At 45.1% G+C, this 7261-nt stretch overlaps 1 long non-coding RNA gene across 2 annotated transcripts; it reads left to right on the top strand.

Moving 5' to 3' along the window:
- The first annotated feature begins 5263 nt into the window (after window positions 1-5263).
- LOC119321734 lies at window positions 5264-7232 on the top strand. Of its 2 annotated transcripts, none has more exons than XR_005155165.1 (5): window positions 5264-5750; window positions 5850-6168; window positions 6565-6743; window positions 6835-6976; window positions 7069-7232. It is a non-coding gene; the product is annotated as an uncharacterized LOC119321734 (long non-coding RNA). The 2 variants fall into 2 exon arrangements; XR_005155164.1 differs by having other exon boundaries at window positions 5826-6168.
- The last annotated feature ends 29 nt before the right edge of the window (window positions 7233-7261 follow it).

Below are 7261 nucleotides of genomic sequence, written 5' to 3'. Positions count from 1 at the left end.
GGAAAGATCGTGCAACTAAGGAACGTGCAGCATGTCCCTACTATGAACAAGAATCTAGTTAGCGGCTCCCTTCTATGTCGAGATGGGTTTAAGGTAGTTTTAGAGTCGAATAAAGTAATCGTGTCAAGATTTAAACAATTTATAGGAAAAGGCTATGAGTGTGGAGGCTTGTTCCGCTTTTCCCTTTCAGATTTTAGCAATAAGTCAATAAACCAAATTTGTGCTAGTGTTAATGATGATGCAAGTATTTGGCACTCTCGTTTGGGTCATATTAATTTTGGTTTAATGTATCGTCTATCCAGTATGAGTTTAATTCCGAACTTCACCGTTGCCGAAGGTTCTAAGTGCCATAGTTGTGTGCAATCGAAGCAACCTCGAAAGCCTCATAAGGCTGCCGAGGAGAGAAACTTGGCACGTCTAGAACTCATCCATTCTGATCTTTGTGAGATGAATGGTGTGTTGACAAAAGGTGGAAAGAGATATTTCATGACTTTGATTGATGATGCGACTAGATTTTGCTATGTTTATTTGTTGCAAACTAAAGATGAAGCATTAGACTACTTTAAAATCTATGAAGCTAAAGTTGAAAATCAACTAGAGAGAAAGATCAAGCGTCTTAGGTCCGATCATGGTGGAGAGTATTTTCCCAAAGTTTTTGATGAATATTGTGAGGAACATGGTATTATTCATGAGAGGACGCCTCCCTATTCACCCCAATCAAATGGAGTTGTCGAGAGGAAAAACCACACATTGACTGACTTGGTGAATGCCATGTTAGACACTGCTGGTTTATCTAAGGCATGGTGGGGGGAGGCTCTATTGACTTCATGTCATGTCCTGAATAGAGTTCCCAACAATAATGAGAAAACCCCTTATGAGGAGTGGGTTGGGAGAAAACCATCACTTTCTTATTTGCGCACTTGGGGATGTTTGGCAAAGGTTAACATTCCTATTCCTAAGAAACGCAAACTTGGACCAAAGACAGTGGATTGTGTCTTTCTAGGGTATGCTCAACGAAGCATTGCTTATAGGTTTTTAGTGGTAAAATCTGAAGTACCTGATATGCATATTGATACTATAATGGAATCTCATGATGCAACATTTTTTGAGAACATATTTCCTATGAAAGATATACACAGCATTGCTAGATTTTCTTCTGAGATAATTCCTGAATCTAGTACAACTGATGAATATTTCGAACAATCACATGAGGAAGTCCTTGAGAAGGATAACAATGAAGTTCCTATAATAAACAAGAGACAAAGGATTGCAAAATCATTTGGTGATGATTTCATTGTATACCTTGTGGACGACACACCCAAGACGATTGCAGAGGCATATGCATCTCCGGATGTACATGATTGGAAAAAAGTTGTTCATAATGAGATGGACTCAATTCTTTCTAATGGAACTTGGAAACTAACTAATAGACCATATGGTTGTAAACCTATGGGCTTTAAGTGGGTGTTCAAAAAGAAGCTAAAGCCTGATGGTACTATTGATAAGTACAAGACGCGTCTAGTGGCCAAGGGCTACACTCAGGAAGAAGGTGAAGATTACTTTGACACCTATTCACCCGTTGCTAGAATGACCACCATTCGAGTGTTACTTTCCTTGCCTGCCTCTGATGGTCTTATCATTCATCAAATGGATGTAAAGACAACTTTCCTCAATGGAGAGTTGAAAGAGGAAATCAATATGGATTAGCCTGACGGGTTTGTGGTAAAGGGTGAAGAGAGAAAGGTGTGCAAGTTGTTAGAATCTTTGTATGGTCTGAAACAGGCACCTAAGCAATGGCATGAGAAGTTTGAAAGAACTCTGACTTCTGCAGGATTTGTCATTAACGACAATGGTGGGGGCAATAGTGTCATATTATGTTTGTATGTGGACGACATACTGACCTTTGGTACAAACATTAATGCAATTAATGAGGTCAAGTCTTTTCTATCAAAAAGTTTTGACATGAAAGATCTGGGAGAAGCCGATGTAATTCTAAACATCAAACTTATTAAGGATGAGAGTGGGATTACGTTAACGCAATCTCACTATGCTGAGAAGGTCTTCAACCGATTCGGTTTTATGGATAGCAAGCCTTCTCCAACACCTTATGATCCCAGTGTGACACTCAGAAAGAACAAGAAAGAAACGAGAGATCAATTAAGATACTCTCAAATTGTCGGTTCACTCATGTACTTAGCTAGCGCTACATGACCAGATATCTCTTTTGCTGTGAGCCAATTGAGTAGGTTCATGTCCAACCCGGGTGATGATCATTGGCATGCACTAGAAAGGTTCTTGCGCTATCTGAGAGGTACTATGAGTTATAGAATTACTTATTCAGGGCATCCTATTGTGCTAGAAGGATATAGTGATTCAAATTGGATCTCCGATGTTGATGTACTCTATGCAACAAGTGGGTATGTATTTACTCATGGAGGTGGCGTAGTGTCATGGAGGTCTTGCAAGCAAACCATATTGACGAGGTCAACTATGGAAGCAGAACTAACTGCTTTGGACACAGCTACTGTTGAGGCAGAGTGGCTGCATGAGCTCTTGATGGACTTGCCTGTGGTTGAACTATTCTTATGAATTGTGACAACCAAACGATTACGCTAAAGTGAACAATTCTAAAGATAATGCAAAGTCATCAAGACACGTGAAGAGACTTTTGAAGCCTGTCAGGAAGTTGAGAAACTCTGGAGTAATAACTGTTACGTATATTAAAACAAACAAAAACCTGGCAGATTCCTTTACAAAGGGACTATCACGAAATGTGATAGATATTGCATCGAGGGAGATGGGTATGAGACCCATAGATGTTACACCATAGTAGTAACCCAACCTTTGTGATCGGAGATCCCGTGAATTAGGATCTAGGAAGAACAAGTTATTGGTTAACTGAGGAGAGTAATAACTAATGACCGTCTCCAAGTGAAGATGCAAAACTCTCAATAGCTGTAAGGCTCAGATCTGTAAGGAAGGTTGGCAACATGCCTTTATGTGGTTCTATTGACTATAATTAGCAAGGATGCTGTCCTACAGAGCAGTCTTGAAAGAACACACCTATGTGAGCTCCGACTGTAAACGTCGCAGTCTATGAGATTTGGGTGATCTCTGTAAGCTCACGAAGAGACCAGGGAGTATGACGTATAAGCTCCAAACCGCGGGGTAGCCTACTGGCGGTCAGGTACTGGTTAAGACTTTGAGTGAAACCTGTCACACAAAACTAGCAATTCAAGGCATAGTCCATTGTCAAGTTGTGAATGGATGTAGCTTAAAGTTCTAGGTAGAAGTACAACTTAATAGTCTCTGTTGAAACACTGGTGTATTAAAAAAGTGGTGAGAGAAGGCAAATCTCTAAATGGGTATTTGAGATCTGGTTGGGGATTGTTAGAATTAATGGGCTAGGACCATAGCAATTTCTGAAATCTCAAATAGTGGCCCATGTGTAAAATGGCAAGTGGTGGTGCTAAAGTTTAGTCCCACCCCGGAAGTTGAACAAGAGCTGAACCTCTTTATATAGTGGGTTCTCTCCACCACTCTAAGTGGTGTATGAGAAGAGAAAGGGAAGACCACACGCGCGCTCGCTCACCTGGCCTGGCTTGGCCGTGGCATGGCGTGGCGAGGCGTAGTATGTGTGACATGCGTGTGAATGGTCTGCCGAAATCCGGTCCGTCTCCTCGCAGGGGCGCAACTTCCTTTTACCGTTCTATTTTTATGTCTTGGCAGACAAGTTAATGATTTCTTGTCCGGTAATTATACAAATTAGAAACCAAGTTGGTTTGGGATTGTGATCGCGACACAATACCGCCTCTGGTCCAAATATATATACAGCTACCGGCTGCGGCCAAAGACACATCAAAAACACCAAGGGTTTTGCCTCATGTCGCAACTTGCGCCGCCTTCGTAGTCTACTCCATCCCAAATGCCAGCGTGCATCGGCGCGTGGGACAATAGGTCTCCGGAACTGTTCGTCCTTGTGATCCTGCACCAGGAGAGGACGAATTAGGTTTTTGGGAAGCGCTCTGCACGACTGCTCTGATTCTTCATCACGGGTCGTCTTCCGTCCAAGTCAGGCGGTGCTACTCATTGTCTTCTTCATCGCCGTCAGCAACAGATCATCGCCAACATCGTCATCAACACAGTCGCACCCACAATAGCTAACGAACAATACGTCCAACATCATCTGTTCATGTCTATCTCTACAGCTGTTGTTTCATGTGTGCTGCTGATACTGTTTTGCTGTTCTTCTAGTTTGCTAGATTGTTGCATGCTAGTGTCTGTTCTAGTCATGAATTATTTAATGGAATTAATCATGAACTTGCCTAATTTTCCAACACATACTACTAGACTTAGTAGTGGCTTGGTACAATACTAGCAGTGAGGCGTGGTGCTATGGGTGAAAGCCCTGTGCCGGTTCTGTCAGAACTGATGAGGATGCCGCCTTCTAGTGTCGTGTTCCTCCGAGGCATCATCGTAAAGCTTCGGCTCCTTGTTTTCCCGTTTCTCTCTGGGTGAAAGCCTTAGATCTAGCCTCTAGATCGGATGACGGGGCATCTTTTGCGTTGTAACCACTTTGAGACATCATCTTGAAGTCACTGACCATCATTGATTGTCTATTGTTTCGATGAGAGGGCGGTTTAGCCGGTATGAGGTCCATGGCTGCGAGCCATGGTGGCAGGATTGGTGGTGGCTGCTCTAGCTCCCTCTTTTGTGTTCAAAGTGTTGTTTCATGCCAAGGTGTGCACATTGTTCTTGTTGTTCGACCAAATTTTTGGAAGAGATCGATGCTCTCATTTAAAGTTAGGTTAGCATGTCTATGATTCACCTTGCCTAGTTCATGTCAGCATTCCTCCTCTTCGAGGAATGTTGACATGTTGTTGGGTGGCAACTAGACAGCCAAGCTCAAGCCACTTGCTTGCTTGGTTAGGCTTTATATAATGTTAGATGCTTAGGGAGGTGTTTAGAAAATAAACTCGGTTTTTTTGAAGCACGGGAATAAAGGAAGCGCTATGTTTCTGAATGAAGGGAGTACTCCATTTCGCGACATGCCGTGCTAGGCACGGTCCAGGTGGCCAGGTCTGGATTGGACCAATAATCCTAGACGTACATGTGTTTTACGCGTCTGTAACGGACCCCCTCTCGCTAATTCGCTCGCCCTGCTGCTAATCCTAAGCTAATCAGTTTGCTCCACATCAGCATGTATGATAAACCCTGTAAAACAAGCCTGTAGCTCTAGCATTACTGGGATTGGACCCACGCGTCAGTCCAAGCACCTCTGTCCTCAATCTCCGTCCCGGAGCTCTCTCCCCCGTCCAGCAGTCGATGCCCACCTCGCGCGACCACGCATCATCGCCGGCCGCCGTCCCTACCGCATCTCCCTGAGCTAGCAGCCTCCTTCCTCTGGCCCAAGTTGCTCACAGCCTCCTTCCTCTGGCACACGAACGCACGCACGCTGGCCCAAGCACCCAGGCTGTGCGTAGCCGGGAGGAAGCAGGACGCGGCCGGCCAAGGTCGGCGGCTGGAGCGTGCCGGCCCAGCCATGGCGTCCAGCGACCGAGATGGCCGCTGGCGGTCAGTGATCTGACCAGATCCGAGCTCGCCGGACTGGCGGCGGCGCGCTGAAGGCTGGGGCACACCAGGTGTTCGATCAAATGCGTGCCCTTGGAGATGCGCTAACCAATCTTGTTTTTAGCCATGGCTCCGTCAGCATCGAGTATGGTGACGGCGGCGCTTCCCGAGGAAAATCAGTGAGTACCCCGGAATCTCATTTGGTACACAGCTCGAGCAATCGTGCATCTTCTTCTGCTCTGAAGCTTCCGCAGAAATATATATGCTATGTTTCTTAGGTACCTGTATATATATATATATATATGCAATTGTGCATCGGTGGCTTGCTGCACGGCGAAGAGATGGCAGATACAATAGCTGCTGTGGAGTACTTACTGAGGTAGCCTTTGGGGATCAGACGCCTCTCCGGGTCTGGCGGATGTGGCCGTTCAAGCACCCTACTGTATACCGGCCGGCTGCGCCGAACCAGCCGGTGGCTATTGCTCCGTCTCTGGGCTCTGGGTACCATTCCGGACTGGCCTGCCGGTCCAGTTGTCCCTGATCCGAACTGCTCTGGGGAGGCACCTCTCAGTGCATCCCGGGTGAGTGGAAGCGCAGGTACATGTCTTTCTTGATACTGAATTGCAGTATGAAGAATTCTGCAAATTACTGAACTGCTGCTCACTTGTTCGATGTTTTCTTATTGTTATCGGAGAACAAGCCCAGCTCGGTGTGTCCTGTAGTTTTTGCTCCAAAAGTGCACTCCGTGACACACGCAATAAAAATCTTACCAGAAACACATCCAGCAATTTGTTTTCTGCGGTGACATTATCCATACCCCCTATTTTCAAAGACAGGAAAAAAATCCAACCATATAGCGAACACTTATTTCTGTCTCTCCAATTTAAACCCTACCGTTCTCACCGCGGATATGGTGTGTGGTTCTGATCAGCACTAAAAAAGTCGATAGTGATCCTTCTTAGTTGGTTTATGTGTCTTGGTGGCATTTTTCAGGCGGCGCCATCCAGTTTACCCAATGAAGTGTTGTCATTGCAAACCTTGTACCTCCACTCGAGGCGGCAATCAGGGGTTTTCCTCGAGGAGCAAATTCTGCAATCTGTACTCATGGGAGAATGTTTTCGGTATCAGGAAAGTGTCACCAAAACGTCCCAGGGATTGCTTGCAGTTGTGCAGTGAGTCCCTATTTTTTTCACTTTTTACTCGAAGGAAGTGCTTGCGGATTTATGTGCAGGAGTGTGAATTTAAATGGTGGTGTTTCTGCAGGGCAAGCCGGACAGCGAGAACAAGTTCATCCGCTAGAACAAAGTGCCCTGCGATGCTAAGCCTGTTAAGGACGGAAGATGGAGGCTGGTATGGTATTTATGTGCGCACAGGGTGTTGCATAACCATGAACTCCTCGGAACTTGTGCGGAGAAGTTACATTAGCCCCACTGATATACGTTGGAAAATAATCCCGAATATGGTGCTTATAGTCTCTCTGTCTTAATTATATGCCAGGTAGTCCACGTGGGGTTCCTAATCTTGAAGTCAGAAGTGCCTTCACGACCGGAGCAAGCGCCACCTGGACCAGACTGGCATTTCACTTGAGATGGTGTTGTGATGACCTCCTGAAGTATGGTGAGTATTGAATATCCTTTCTCCATCTTTTTTTTCTTGTAGAATAGAAGATATGTATATTGAACTTTTTTTT

Source organism: Triticum dicoccoides, chromosome 6B (assembly GCF_002162155.2).
Source record: "Triticum dicoccoides isolate Atlit2015 ecotype Zavitan chromosome 6B, WEW_v2.0, whole genome shotgun sequence".
In the NCBI taxonomy this organism is placed as follows: Eukaryota; Viridiplantae; Streptophyta; class Magnoliopsida; order Poales; family Poaceae; genus Triticum; species Triticum dicoccoides.
This window is presented reverse-complemented; position numbering and strand designations above follow the sequence as displayed.